General features: G+C 41.5%; 1 protein-coding gene across 3 annotated transcripts in view; it reads right to left on the bottom strand.

Annotated features, from left to right (window-relative positions):
- The window catches only part of IMMP2L (inner mitochondrial membrane peptidase subunit 2), a 941,241-nt gene extending 925,786 nt beyond the window's left edge, over positions 1-15,455 (bottom strand). For 2 of the 3 annotated variants that reach the window (XM_043872107.1, XM_043872108.1), the window contains exons 1-2: positions 15,373-15,412; positions 14,794-14,866 (exon numbers count right to left, since the gene is read on the bottom strand). The gene's annotated coding sequence lies outside the window, so the exon portion shown is untranslated. Of the gene's footprint in view, positions 1-14,793; positions 14,867-15,372 lie in introns of all 3 variants that reach the window. The other variant, XM_043872109.1, reaches the window with a different exon arrangement.
- Between the last annotated feature and the right edge of the window lie 468 nt (positions 15,456-15,923).

Raw genomic sequence — 15,923 nt, 5'->3', positions numbered from 1 at the left:
ATCACTTCATGGCAAATAGATGAAGATAAGATAGAAAACAGTGAAAGACTTTATTTTCGTGGGGTCCAAAATCACTGTGGATGGTGACTGCAGCCATGAAATTAAAACACCCTTGCTCCTTGGAAGAACAGCTATGACAAACCTAGACAGTATGTTAAAAAGCAGAGACGTCACTTTGCTGACAAAGGTCCATATAGTCAAAGCTATGGTTTTTCCAGTAGTCGTATATGGATATGAGAGTTGGACTATAAAGAAGACTGAGCACCAAAGAATTGATGCTTTTAAACTATGGTACTGGAGAAGATTCTTGAGAGTTCTTTGGACTGCAAGGAGATCAAACCAGTCAGTCCTCAAGGAAATCAACCTTGAATATTCAACGGGAGGACTGATGCTAAAGCTGAAGCTCTAATACTTTGGCCACCTGATGTAAAAAGCTGACTCACTGGAAAAGACCCTGATGCTGGGAAGGACTGAGGGTATGAGAAGGGGACGACAGAGGTTGAGATGGTTGGATGCCATCATCAACTCAACAGACATAAGTTTGAGCAAATTCCAGGAGATAGCAAAGGACAAGGAAGCCTGGTGTGCTGCAATCCGTGGGGTTGCAAAGAGTCGGACACGACTGTGCAACTGAACAACAACGGAAACACTATTTTCATTTTTTCAAGGAACTGTTTTCCAAAGCAGCTGCAGCATTTCACATTCTCATTAACAGTACACAAGGTTTCCAATTTCTCCACATCCTCACCAACACCTGTTACTTTCTATTTTTAATAACAGCCATCCTAATAAGTGTGCATGTCCCTAGTGATTAGTGATTTTGAGCTTTTCACGTGCTTATAGGTCACTTATCTTATCACTTATCTATCTTATTCAAGAAATGGTTCAAGTCCTTTGCTCAATTTTTAATTGTACTGTTTGCTTTTGTTGTGTTATAAGAATTTTTTCATATACTCTAGATATTAATCCCTTATCAAATATATGAATAACAACTTCTTTTTAAATTTAGTTTTCTAATTCTCTAATTTCTCAGAGTTGGCTATAAGTATTACAGAAATATATTTTGAGTTGAACACGTTTCTTCTTTTTAGGATTTTTTTTTTCTTTTGTATAATACAAAATTCAGGATATCCAAAGATGAATACACAGTGGAAAATGAAACCCCCTCCCATCCCAGTTGTCCAATATCCGAGTTTCAATCCCCAGGGGCATTTTCCATTTTGCTGTAATTCCCTCCAGAGACTTTCTATGCATTTAGGAGAAAATACGTATCTTAATTTAGTCTCCTACAAAATAATAACCTATTAATACCCACTGTTCTGTACCTTGCCTTTTTGACTTAATAATGATTGCATTTCAGTGTATATATATGCAGCTTTATTCTTTTTAACAGCTACTAAATATTCTACTATATGTCCCATAATTTATCCAGTCCCCAAAGGATGAGCATTTATTTCAAACTGCTGCCAGGAATATCCTTAAATATATACTATTTCACACAAGTACAAGATTTATGGGTTAAATTCTAGGAGGATAAAATAATATGTGCATTTTAAGTTCTGATAACTATTTCTAAATTGTTCTCAACAAAAACTACAAAAATACCTACATCCATTAGCAATAATGGCATTGTCTATTTCCTCATATCCTCAGTAACTCCTCACATTTTCAAAATTTTTTGTTAGCCAATTTGATAGGTTAAAAAAGAGTTTCTCACTGAAGTTTTATTTTGCATTTCTCTTTTATGAATTGCCTATTCCTAATCTTTCATATCTTTGCCCATTTTTCCTCTGATTGTTGATTTTTCCCCATTGAGTTGTTGGTATTTTTAATATATGTATGAAATTAGTCCTTTTTCTATGGTATGGATTGCTAATCTTCCGAGTTTGTCTTTGCTTTTTGTTACAGTTTTTACTTTTTATAGTTTTTTAATCTATTTTTGGCAATGCATAATTTTAATACAGTCAGGTTTTACTATTCTTTTCTTAATGGTTTCTGAGCATCTCTTATTTTCCATTCACACAATTATGACAATGAAAATCCTCACTACCTTGTAAGCAAATTACAGCTTCCCAAATGGTCTACTTCTCATTACTCCTTCTACCTCCAACTGATTCCATACACTTGTCAGATTAACCTTCTTAAAATACTGTAAATTAGTAGGGCCACAAAAAGTTTAGATTGCAATATATTAAAGATGCCAACTGTCCTGCCAAGAAGTGACCATTACACTTTTGTCTGGTACTAATTAAGATCTGTCAAGCATTCTCAAACTCAGAAGTGTACAGTTTTGTATAATATCACAATATCACTGACCATACCTCTAAGTATATTAAACAAGGACATTTTGATTGTAAATTAAGATTATATTAAATTTTCCAGCTGCATCAGGATTTCAACTTCATGGGACTATTTTTATTCTCTCACACCAGAATCTTTCTACCAAAGTCTCCGCTGCCCCAGTGGCTTCAACCACACAAAGACTGGTCATAAGAGCTTAAGAATCCAGACTTTTCTCACAATAAATAAGAAATAATGTGTCTCTGACTCTGTACAGAACGTGGCACTATAACTCATGCTTTTGCAAGAAGGACTAACATTTCAAGCTGACAGTTAGGTAATAAATACAACCAGGAGCCAAGCACACAAGGAGAATACCCCAAAGTGTATACCTTTCACAAGAAGAAACAAGCAGGCCTATCAGTAAGACAAATTCAGATAAAAAATGCAGGGTTTTTTTCCCCTCAGGCACAGTTAAATAAGCATCTTTTCAGCAGTATTGCCTTCTTAAATCCAAATCATTATTTCCCTTGATTACTTGGGAAAAAAGAAATTAAGTTGGAAATAGTAACCAAGTATGACTTATTAACCAAATAACTCTTCACATTTCTTTGTAATAAGTTTAAATTTACTTCGGATTCTTACTAACAGCTTACATACACAGTCCTCAAAATTAACCAATGAAGTATATTTTATCTCCATTTTCCCAAAAGGAAAATGAAATTCAGAGACCAAAAGTTCATGTCCACATAGATAACAGTAGAGCTAGCATTTGAATAAAAGTCTTCATAACCTCATTTCATATTCTATATCACCACTTTAATGTCTGGAAATTTACATTTAATGCCTATTTTTTAATTTCAAAATAAGACTTTGAATAAATTGTTTATAGTATTAATGCCATGCAGCCATATACAACAAACATGCCTCAAACTATTAATATTCTAATGTATTTTCACAACCTATTTGTTCAGATTATAGTACTTTTCTTACCCAGAAGAAACAGGGAGGCTCATAAAAAATACAAGCTAATTAGTTTATAAAGTGCCTCAAACTACTGTTTGATAACAGCAACACTAAATATTTATTATTTAACAAATCAAGTAATAGTTATTTAGTATCCTCATCTGACACTAATACAACTCTTATTAAAGTAACTATTAAACAAATAAGCTTTTGGAAAATTATCAAAATGCTTTGTAAACAATCAGCTATACCAGGAAAACTAAAAATTCAGGCAAATTGGCAGCATACTGAATACACTGATTCCAAGTATATGATATTCTAGTAAAGGCAAAACTATGGAGATAGTAGCAAAATCTGTGGTTGCCAGGGGTTAGGAAGAGGGATGAATGCATGGAATATAGTGGATTATTAGAGCAGTGAAACTACTCTGCGTGATGAATCCATAGTGAATCCAAGACATTATACATTGCCCACACCCACAGAATGTATAACAACAAGAGGGAACCCTATACAAGCTATGAGCATTAGGCATAATGACATGTCAACACAGGTTTATCAACTGTAATAAATATACCATTCTGGAAAGTAAGGTTGATAATGGGAGAAGTTCTGCATGTGTAGGGATGGGAAGTATATGGGAAACCTCTGTACCTTCCTCTCAATTTTGCCATAAACCTAAAACTACTCCAAAAAAAATAAAGTGTAGTTTAAAAATTAAGGTTAAAATATCTGTGGCAACTCTAACCTTTTCCACCAGTGCTTTAGTGGTCCACTTTTACCTATTTAGTGAAAAAGTACCCTTGTCCATCAACCCTAACCTTCAGAGATATTCTGCCTTACATACCCTCTGCTCCTTCCAATACTGCTCCACCCCTCACAAGCAGCTCACCCTCGTATATGACATCGGTCAACTAAGTCCAAAGACTTAATACAAACAACAGGTGGGGAAGGCAGGTAGTGACTAAGAAGATAAATAATGCCTGCAGAAAAGTTCCCAAGAGAGAGTAGAGAGGAGGAAACAATTCTAAGATGCTCTGAACTTACCTGTCTACATAATGCAAAAATCACGTGAAATTAAATTGTCGTTAAAATATAAAACATGATCTTACAAGCATTTCTTTTCTTTAAAAAACGTCTTTGCTGAACATGATTCCTAAACTCGACCCTGATAATGTGTTGACAATGTGTCCTTCAGTCACAGAAAGATGGTTTTTCAATAGTAAACCATAAATACTATACTTTTCAACAGAAAGATACATCTAAAAGTGTGTGTGTCAAAGTGCCAAAGACCTAGCTCTCAGAATAAACTTTTGGATAAAATGGCAAAGATTAAATTTTGATGATTTATTATGTGGAAGAAAGATGTACACTTGTATCTTCTGGGTATCCTTAATCTCAGATGTCAGAAACATATAAGCTACCAAGTAGAGCAGGAGTTCAATGAGATCTTGAAGCAGTCACACAGAAAAACAGTGGGGGTGCTTGTTTGCCTGTTCGCTGGCTTCCTCCGTTTACTTATGAGGAGGTCAGGCCGAGCACTGGAAGCCCCAAACACCTGAGTCATTTGGAAGAGGCTCAGGACTCCAGGGGCAAAAACAGGGACCCATAAGACAGGCTTAAAAGTGTTCTGGCAGGAGCCATGACCATCACCACCACCACCACCCGAGCAAAAATCAACCTTCTGTATCTCAAGTTTCAAGGGAGGCACAGTCTGGAGCTTGACCAGCAACCCATCTCAGTTTAGGAAATACCAATTAAGCATCAACAAAGTACTAGGGTAAAGATGCAGGGAGACACCAAAGAGACCTTGGTCTCCTGTATCGCAGTCTGGGGAAGCCTGAGAAGGAACAGCCCCATGGAAAGCCAACTTCGTCGTGAAGAGAAACCAACTCACCAACACTGACTTGTCAATCCCCTAAGCAGGTCACTGTGGAAGAATCTTTTAGACTCAGGCAGGTCCTCCACTACCTGTACGTTTACCTGACATCTGATGACAACCTCACGAGACCGTGAGCAAGGGCCAACTGAATGGCAGACCCACAGAAACCATGAGATAATAAACGATTACTGCAGTCTGCAGCCACTAAATTTTTGTCACGCTACAAAGTAACCGAGAATAAACGCATCCAGATTTTACATACAAGGCTCAGAGAGGCTAGCTCACCTCCTGTCATAGGAGCGAGCACTAAGTCACATCTGGAAGCCAGTCTCTAGGCTTCAGATTCAATTTCCTTGTTGTTAAGTGACACCACTTCTCAAGTAAAATCATTTATAATGCCACAAGAACAATCATACCCATACAATCACATGACTGGCACTAACACACCAGGCTTTCCAGAGCACAGAGACACAGCGCCATGTCTCCGCAAACCCAAAAGACATGACAGGACCTGCGATATAATCGAATTTGTGACTCTCCAAGAATCCCATGGACAGGGGAGCCTGGAGGGATAGAGTCCGTTGGGTTGCAAAGAGTCGGACACCACTGAAGCAACTACACGCACGTGCTATTTGGGGGGTTTTTACTATCTTCTAAAAGAACTGGTTTTTTTTTCCCAATGTACAGATTTTTTGAATAAAAATCTAACGTATTTATAGAATTTTACACTAAACAATTACATTATTGATATTGAGAATATTTATACACTTTACAATCTTAATCACAATATATATTTGTATAATTTTAAACAGAATTCATATATCACACTAAGAAAAGTTCAACTGCTCATTGTTTTAAGGATTTGATTTTGTGCTTTCAGTCTCCAACTTTTAACATTACACAAACATTGCAAAATGAATTACCAAAATGCTCATGATAGTGAAATCATAAGTCCCAATCCACCAAATGGTTACTATCTTGCAAGACATAGTGGCTGGCTCTTAGCCTGTCTCCCGCTGGAGAAGGTGAACAGAACATTTCACTGTTACAACCGCGTCTGCAAGCAATGTTCCTTTGCACAATTGCCCCTTTTGACTCACATGATCTTACAAGACAGACAGGACAGGCATACCACCATCCCCATTTTCCAAAAGATGATGGGGCTTAGGAAAGTCTAAGTAACTCAAATAAAGACACCTAGTTATTAAAAGGAATTGCAAGAATTCAACCTACAATTTTTTAGCTCCATATCCCAGACTTCTCTTCTGCCCCATGTTTTAGCCAGTGGTTCTCTGCCTTGAACGCCTAGGGCACTCTGAAAATTACCAGTACCTGGACATCATCCCCCAGAAATTCTGATTTGATTGCTTTGGTCTGTTTTAGCCATCTAATATATTAAAAACTGGCTTCCCAGGTAGTGCTAGCGGTAAAGAACTCACCTGCCAATGCAGGTAGATGTAACAGACTCGGATTTGATCCCTGGGTTGGGAAGATTCCCTGGAGGAGGGCATAGCAACCCATTCCAGAATTTTTTCCTGGAGAATCTCAGGGACAGAAGAGCGTGGCAGGCTATGGTCTACAGGGTCACAAAGAGTCTGACATGACTGAAGCAGCTCAGCACACACACACACATATAATAAACCAGTGGTGATCAATTCACAGCAAGTTTATGCCATAAAGGGAGAAACTGGATATCTCTCCATGTAAGCTAAAATAGCCTTATCCCCTAAGACAAAAAAACTTTGCAACAAATAAAGCAGAACAAGTCCAGTAGTCATGAATGGATGTGAGGGTTGGACCATAAAGAAGGCTGAGCACCAAAGAATTGATGTTTTCAAACTGTGGTGCTGGGGAAGATTTTTGAGAGTCCCTTGGACAATAAGGAGATCAAACTAGTCAGTCCTCAAGGAAATCAACTCTATTCATTGGAAGGACTGATGCTGAAGCTGAAGCTCCAATACTTTGGCTCTTTGATGCACAGAGTCAAATCTCTGGAAAAGACATTGATGCTGGGAAAGGTTGAAGGCAGGAGGAGAAGGGGAGAACAGAGGATGATATGGTTGTTTGGCATCACCGACTCGATGGATATGAGTTTGAGCAAAGTCCAGGAGATAGTGAAGGGCAGGGAAGCCTGGCGTGCTGCAGGCCATGGAGTCGCAGAGTCAGACACAACTTAACGACTGAACAGTTCCATGTAAGCTAAAATATCCTTATCCCCTAAGACTAAGAAATCCGGCAACAAACGAAGCAGAACAAGAAGGAAGAGGAGATGGGAAAGTCAAAACCATTCTACAGCTTTCATGGAGTCAAGGAATATTTTATTCCCCTTATCCCACTCCCTGAACCTCACCATTCTATACCTTAACTCCACTGCAAGTTTTAACTAAAGTGATCACCTCTTCCATGAACCCTTTTGGATCACACCAAATAAAGAAACCTATTGTTTTGCATCCATCTTACCCTGAACTCTACCTCTAAACAGCATATAGTGCACAGGGCATTTATTTACACATACATTTCACTTACTGGATTCTTTTATTCTCTTAAGGAGCTCCTTAAGGGTAGGGTCCCTATCTTATTCAGCTTTTCCATCTAATACATTTTGTTTATCCAGAGCCTTGAAGAGAGAAAATATTAAAAAGCTGAATGATATGATTTTTTTTTTTAATGTTTAGTATGGTTATTTTCCCCTTGGCCTCCTAGTAGACACTCTTCTGAAATTTTTCAACTTAAATAAAAGAAAGGGGACATGCCCCCCCCATACAACTGGATTGGGTTAGAGAATAATGTATGCAATAAGGCCAAATATGGTAAGAATAAGACAATTGTGGAACTCTAGCCCAAGAAAGAATAGGATGAATGGGATAAAATGAGATACTCAAAGTAAGATCAGTTATGATTTTTTTTTTTAAGGGAGGATTAAGCAAACAAAGGGACAACCTGATTTTTCATTCCCAAGAGAGTGTGACAAAGAACAGTGATTGCTGGCAACTGTATCTTCAACAGAGATTTTAAAATTCTGGACTAAAGACCAGTGAAGCCAGAAGCTCTGAGGAGGAACCCAAGCACATCGACTCTCTCCTCACTCCCCTTCTCCTGCTCACCCCTTCACCCAGGGCAGTTCAGTGTCTAGTCCATCACTCCAACCAAGGACCTCTACCAGGCACTTTACAATCTTCGTTGTACTTAATGATTTGTAGATTTAAATTTTAACTGCATTCTACTTTGTGAAACTCTGCCCTGAATCTTGAAAAGTTTTGCTTTTTCTTCTCTCCCAGCCTATCCGGTCACTCTCCTCCAGCATCCTTATATCTTTCTTTCTCTTGGCTTGTAACTAACTTGGTTTATCCTCTAAAACTTACATTCAGCCCTTTCTTCTTCTCTTTCCATGCGGTTCCTCTGAGCATTTTCATCCTTACCATGCTTCCAACTACTCTCCATAAGCAAGCACTCAGAAACCTGTGTCTCCAGCCTCTCCCCAGCTCTCATGATGCTCCAGGACCCTACATCCAGTTGCCTTCAAGATGCCTCCAATGCACCAATGATATGCCCCACAACACAGTAAACACAATGTCTTCAAACCTGAACTTCCCCTCAGAACTGCTTCCTCTGCTCTGATCTCTCCATGACCCAGAAACCTGGCAGTCCTTCTAGCTGCTCACTTTCCCATTCCCTTGACATTCAAACAATCCCAAAGACCAGCCAGTTCTCCATCCTCCTAAATATTTTCCTAAACATTCTCACTTCTGAGCATCACCATGACTTCTGCCTTTGTCTGTGCTCACAACCTCATATTATCCACACTAATCACACTGTCCACTCTGGCCCCCAATCTCACCACATCCCCATCACACAACACCCCAAGCTACCCAGCACTCTGCGCTCATGGTGATCTTCCACTCAGAGTTCTTCAGAGCTCATTACAAGGCATGGGATAGCAAATGCATCCAGAGTTAGCATTTCACTTGCATCTCCTTTCACTCCTGACCTTGCCCTTCACACTCTAATAGAATGACCCACGTACAGTTCCAGAACACACAATGCTCTCATAATCCACATGACTATTCATGCTATTAGCTCCACCTGGAAATGCTCTGAGCTGCTTGTCACCCTGCCCAACTCTACTCAGATTTCAAGACCTAGCTCAAATACAACCACAGCTAGAGCCCTTCTCTGGCACTGCCATCAGACAGCAAGCGCTTCTGCCAGGCATGCTTTGCATGTGTACCTATCTCCATTAGAGCACATTTCACACAATGTTTCATCTGTTGGTCAAGATGTCTACTGTCCTACGAGACTATAAGCTTCTTGTTCAAGGAAAGTGACTTTTCAACTTTATATCCTCAGAACTAGTTCAAGGCACACAGCATACTAAGCATAACAAAAAGGAAAAAAGAAAGAAGAAAAGAAATTCATGAACTACAGACCAGTAACAGGACAAGAAGATCAACTGGACTTTGAAGTCAAGTGAAGTGAAAGTCGCTCAGTCATGTCTGACTCTTTGCAACCCCAGGGACTATACAGTCCATGGAATTCTCCAGGCCAGAATACTGGAGTGTGTAGCCTTTCCCTTCTCCAAGTGATCTTCCCAACCCAGGGATCGAACCCAGGTCTTCCACATTGCAGGTGGATTCTTTACCAGCTGAGCAACGAGGGAAGCCCCAACAGGACTTTAAGCATTAAAAAAAAAAAAATCCTGATCTTAAGGAAGTACAGACATTATTAAGTCCCATGCATTTTTTAAAAATAGAAATATATAGTTATTCATGAATTATGAAGGTGACAAAGAAAAAAATTTGTCATTGGACTAAGCAGGCAATAAGGAGCTAATCATCTCCAATGGAGCAGCTGACAAAAGATTAACAGGTCAGAGATAAAGGTGGTTCTTTCTCTGAGTCAAGCAATTCATCAACCTGAGTCCAGAGACTGAGCAAAAGACTGGCACCTTCCTCTCTCAGATCCCACTCTTCCCCTTTGTCAGGATTCTCTGTACCCCTTTCCCCATCCCATTAAGGCCCAGCTTCCAAGGGAAATTCCCTTCAGATGGAGCCATAAGCCTAGATATGAGAGGGGGAGTCTTTGTTCTCATGGCCAGGACCTAGAGGAATGGAAAGGAACTGCTATTTGCTGAGGAACCTATTCTGTACCAGTTATTGTGTTAATTTAAGAACACTCACTAAGTCTCACAGTAATGATAAGTAATGACCCCATTTTACAGATGAGGAATGTGTGTTCAAGGTCACACAGCTAAGCAATGACAGAGCTGGCCCAAGAACCTAGTAATGACAACCTCCAGAGTATTTCTACACCCCTGACCACCTCAAAATGGAGTGGGATATGGTCCAGACATTCTAGGTTGGAACTCAGAATACATTATTCTCCAAAACACTATCATAAGCGTATGTTAGAATCTTGCTGTTGTTTAGTAGCTCAGTCGTACTTGACTCTTTGTGATCCATGGACTGTAGCCCGCCAGGCTCCTCCATCCAAGGGATTTTCCAGGCAAGAATACTGGAGTGGAGTGCCATTTCCTTCTCCAGGGGATTTTCTCAACCCAGAGATTCCACAGATCCTGCTTGGCAAGCAGATTCTTTATCAGTGAGCTGCCATGGCAGCCCCCAGGTTTAGAGTCTATAGTACCACTAATACATAATGGCACACAATGAGTTAACAAAGTCTGGGGACCCTGGCTTGGAAATCTACATACTCTGTTATTTTATCCCTGTAAGGACACTGTTCAAAATGATAAAAATGGTCTTGAAATTTTATTTGGGGAATACCAGGGGTTCTTCAGTGAGGTTTTTCCTTAAGAATATTTTCTTCCACCCAAAAAAAAAAAAAAAAAATCAGTAAGGATAGAAACCATTTTGCCCTGTTAACTTGTAAGAACAATGACACCAGAAGACACCTGTGGGAAATGTGCTTATCTGACCAGGTGCTCATTGACAATGTGCTGTCATTTGAATAAAACATCATACTAAACCCTACAGACTAGAGCTTATGATAGAAATGCCACAGACTATAGCAGTACAGTTGATATGCCTGTAATCTACTAACAAAACGTAGTCCTTAGCAAAGTGAAAGCAGATGTCTGGTCTGAAAGCAGATGTCTGGGGACTTGTCTCTCTCTTGGCTTCCAGAGCAACATTAGCTACACTAAATACCCAGCTTAGCTGTATGTTAAAACCCACAACTTGGCAAAATCATGACAGTTTGGATGTGAAGCATCAGCATTTTTATTGTAATTCTTATAAACCAAAGACATTTCTGAAATAGAAATCCTAACTTTAAGCTAAATGTGGTAGTATGTCTTTCTCCCTTTGGAAACAGTGTCAGAGCTTTTTAAACACCTGGTGGACACCTTTCCCCTTCACTTTTCAAGCTGACATTCTTTCCCCAGGGCTGTGGAATGATCTGATAGGGAGAATCAGGTGTTGGCCCTTGTCCCAGAAATTTGAGAACCAGTCAGAACAGGTACTACCTGTGAAAATGTAAATACCTGGGAAGCTTAGGACCTTTAAGAAAGTAAGGACCAGACTGCTTTCTATAGTCACAAGTAAGATCAAAAGAAAGTTTTGTGACCAGACAGAGAAACAGGGAGGGAAGTCAACAGTATCTGCATGCCAGGCACTGTTCTTACACTTTCTTTTTAATATACTCACTGTTGTGTTTTGATACACAAAGAGTTAAGGGGCAAAGAAGTTTATCTATCTCCTGAGAAACCAGTATGCAGTTCAGGAAGACACAGTTAGAATCGGAAATGGAACACGAGACTGGTTCAAAATTTGGAAAGGAGTACACCAGGTTGTATATTGTCACGCCACTTATTTAACATATGCAGAGTACATTATGCAAAATGCCAGACTGGATGAAGCACAAGCTGGAATCAAGACTGCTTGAAGGAATATCAACAATTTCAGATATGCAGATGATACCACTCTAATGGCAGAAAGCGAAGAGGAATTAAAGAGCCTCTTGATAAGAGTAAAAAAGGAGAGTGAAAAAGTTGGCTTAAAACTCAATATTCAAAAAACTAAGATCATGGCATCTGGTCCCATCACTTTATGGTAAATAGATGTGGAAAAAGTAGAAACAGATTTTATTTTCTTGGGCTCCAAAATCACTGCAGATGGTAACTGCAGCCAGCCACAAAATTAAATAACACTTGGTCCTTGGAAGAAAATTAAATAACACTTGGTCCTTGGAAGAAAAGCTATGACAAACCTAGACAGCATATTAAGAAGCAAAGACATGATTTTGCCCACAAAGGTCCATATAATCAAAGCTATGGATTTTTCCAGTAGTCATGTATGGATGTGAGGGTTAGACCATAAAGAAGGCTGAGTGTCGAAGAACTGGTGCTTTCAAACTGTGGTGCTGGAGAAGACTCTTGAGAGTCTCTGGGACAGCAAGGAGATCAAACCAGGAAATCAACCCTGAATATCCATTGAAAGGACTGATGCTAAAGCTGAAGCTCCAGTACTTTGGCCACCTGACACGAATAGCTGACTTATTGGAAAAGTCAGATGGGAAAGATTGCTGGGAAAAGATTGAGGGCAAGAGAAGGGGGTGGCAGAACTGCCCTTGCGGGATCTTGATGCTGGGAAAGATTAAGGGCGAGAGAAGGGGGTGGCAGAGGATCAGATGGTTAGATAACATCACTGACACAACGGACATGAGTTTGAGCAAACTCTGGGAGATAGTGAAGGACAGAGAAGCCTGGCGTGCTGAATTCCATGGGGTCGCAAAGAATTGGACACAACTTGGCAAGTGAACAACAACAGCAGCAGCAGAGCTAATACATTCAGCAATAAGAATCAAGATTCACATCCATGTCTAACAGACTATATCAAAAGCATGCAACTTTTACATAGGATTTGGAATGGAACAAAGAGCAGTGGTAAACAGCCAAGAATACAGAAGTAAAAGGCAGAAACTCCGAATTTTATCAAGCAGTGGTCCTCTGACACTGACTGAGATTAACTTTCTATTGCAACATCCCTAAGATGGCACAGAACAATCCAAAGGAACTTTCTGGCCAACCCATTCCTTTTCTATTCTTGCAAGATTTAAGGAACTTTGTTTTAACCTTATATAATCTTTGTAACCCAAAAAAAGACACTTTCATGTCGATGTAAAAAATGAGGTTATAGAAATTCCTTGGTGGTCCAGTGGTTAGGACTCAGTGCTGCCATTGCCGCAGGCCTGGTTTCAATCCCTGGTTGGGGAATTAAGATCCTGCAAGTTGCACACAGGCTCAAAAAAAAAAAAAAAAAAAAAAAGATTGACATATACACACTACTTTATGGGCTTCCCTTGTGGCTCAGATGGTAAAGAATCTACCTGCATACAGGAGACCCAGGTTTGATCCCATGGTTTAGAAGATCCCCTGGAGAAGGAAATCGCTACCTATTCCAGTATTTCTGCCTGGAGAATTCCATATACAGAGGAGCCTAGCAGGCTACAGTCCATGGGCATGCAAGTCAGACATGACTAAGTGACTAAGCACAGCACAGCACATTTAGAAAAGTCACAGAAAACTGGTAAAAGGTCTGACCCCAAATGGCCGTCTTCTACATACCTTCCTCATTTTCCCCATCCTACTCAAAGTGCTCAGCACTTTGATAAAAAAGATAAATATCTATTGAATAAATAAATGAACCTATCACAAATAGACAACTATTTTCTGTTTTTTCATAAAGTAAATTAAGGGGCCATCCGCCACTTGAGCACAAACAAATAAGAAGGCAGGTTCAGGACACAGGAAACCAATGTCAAGATGTCACAGAGGACCATTTTAGTTTTCCTGTGTAAGCATCCAAGAATGTGACTCACAAACTCCTTGCTTGTGGCTAACATGAATTTTAACTAATTCAAAACATTTCTTTATATAGGACTTCAGGGATGCCTAAGGTATTTCCAAACTTCTGAGAGCAGTTGTGTTTCATTTCACCAATTTGAGGAGAGGAGAGAGTGGTGGAGTCGGGAAGTAATGGAAAAGTCCCAGAGAAGAATCTTTTAAAGAGCCCACACTGAAAATCACAGCAAACTTTCAGAAATGTCAGTGTGCTGTTTGGCAACTTTTCAGTAGTGAAGAGAATGCTGGGGGGTGGGGGATGGGTATCAAAGTGAAAGTCAAGAGAAAAAGGCCCAGTCTGGCCACTTCTCCCTCCCAAAATACCGTTCCCTATGAGCTCGAGAGAAGATCCCAAAGGAACGTCAACACTTGTGATACTGCTATTAACTTTATCCTTGGAGTTTCGTGTTAATTATCACGGAAAGCCATGATGCTTTAATTTTACAGTCTCAGAGATTAGTCCAAGTGAGCTAAGGGGACTGAGACAGACAACTACAAAACAACCACAAGACAGACAACTACAGAGAGGTTAAGGGTAATCGCAGTTTTCTGCCAGGTCAAGTGGCTAAAGGGGACGCATGCCAGCTGTCAAACTCCCAGCTAACTCTACAGATTCCGAAAAATCTGAAATAAGTTCTTTGAGCTTGGAGCCTGTGACCCTTGAATGTGGCTCTCAGGTTCCTGCTGAAAAGGTAGAATTTGGCCCCAAGATTCCGCAAGAGCAGTTCTGGATGTAGTCCTTCTCTTCCTGGCTCGCTCCCTCTCAGCATAAAGTCCTAGCTGCTTCCACCTTTAATCATTCCTTACTTACCCTTTCTCCCGTTCTTCCTCGGTGAGAAGGGGTAAGTGGTTATTTTGTGCCCTCTCCCAATTTGGCCAAAACCCTAAAAGTAAAAATGACAAACACGTGTTTTAAATCCCTGACGTTCAAGCCTCAGGAACTCCCACCACCTGCCCAACACGTCCAGACACGTCCAGCGTCTCCACAGCGCTCCCTCACGGCCAGACTCTGGGCCCGAGTTGTCCCCTCTGCTAGCGGGTACAAGAGAGGGCGCGATATGGGGCGCCCGCCCGGCGGGGAACGGCTGGCCGGCTCTAGGCCTGGCGTAGCTCTTTCCCGGCTCGGGTTTCCTGCTGGAAGTAACGGGAGGAGGAAGGGGCCGAGGGGGCCGGGTCCGCTGCCCCGCGGAGCCTCAGATAAACACGCGCACGCACACATGTCCGCGATCACAGCCAAGGACTCGCGGCCAAGCAGCCCTCTGCCTCCCAGCAAAGCCCTTCCCCTCTGGGGCTAAGTCCCCAGGAAGGGTCCCAAGCCCTGGGGACCACCAAGTGGCGGCGGCAGCAGCGCGCCTGCCCACCCCCGCCAACCTCACAGCCCCCGACTCGCCTCCCGGCGCCCGCCCTCCGCACTCGCTGCGCCGCTCAGCCCAAGGGACTTCCCCGCGCGGGCCCCGCCCTCCGCCGACGGCAAGCTCCGCCCCCGCCCCCTGCGAGCGGGAGCCACGCGAAGCTCCGCCCCGGCGGTAAAGCTGCGCTTCCGAATGCCTGCGCGGGTTAGATCCAAAACCCGGCCTGGATCTGCAGCGGATCAAAAATAACCCTTGCTTAGCGCCAGCTCTGAGGAGAAGGCAATGGCAACCCACTCCAGTGTTCTTGCCTGGAGAATCCCAGGGACCGGGGAGCCTGGTGGGCTGCCGTCTGTGGGGTCGCACAGAGTCGGACACGACTGAAGCGACTTAGCAGCAGCAGCAGCAGCGCTAGCTCTGAGCTCTGCATTGTACTATCCGCTGAGAGGGCGACAAAGAGTTGAAAATGTATGAAACTGTGGCTCCATCCTCTCCCCTCGTTTACAGGTGAGGAAACCGAGACCCCAGCCGTTGCTTTGAGTGCACAGCTATGGGGACAAACTATCTTATGGGGACACTCCCCTCTGGAAGC

Source organism: Cervus elaphus, chromosome 18 (genome assembly GCF_910594005.1).
Source record: "Cervus elaphus chromosome 18, mCerEla1.1, whole genome shotgun sequence".
Taxonomy (NCBI): domain Eukaryota; kingdom Metazoa; phylum Chordata; class Mammalia; order Artiodactyla; family Cervidae; genus Cervus; species Cervus elaphus.
Note: the sequence above shows the minus strand (reverse complement) of the source record. Positions and strands in the feature narration are given on the sequence as shown.